Raw genomic sequence first — 328 nt, forward strand, 5'->3', positions numbered from 1 at the left:
TTAATATTATTTTAAAAACAAGAGATAAAAATGGTTGCATGTAATAATCATAAAGAAATAAATAAAAAGTAATTGATTAAGTATTAATAGAACTGGGTTCTATTGTTACTGAATCAAGGAGACTAATCCCATCAAATCTTCATCTTCAATAAGCTCTATGGAGTATGTTTGGTTGTGATTGATGCAATATTCCATGACCATCATTCATGGTATTACAATGTTTTTAATTTCTTTAACGATGTCAATATCAATTTGTTAATGCTTTTATTAATCGAATACTTTCTTTATTTATTATTCAATTAATTGAGATTACTACTGGAATTATTTT

This window comes from Entamoeba nuttalli (assembly GCF_000257125.1).
Source record: "Entamoeba nuttalli P19 unplaced genomic scaffold asmbl_9168, whole genome shotgun sequence".
NCBI lineage: Eukaryota > Evosea > Mastigamoebida > Endamoebidae > Entamoeba > Entamoeba nuttalli.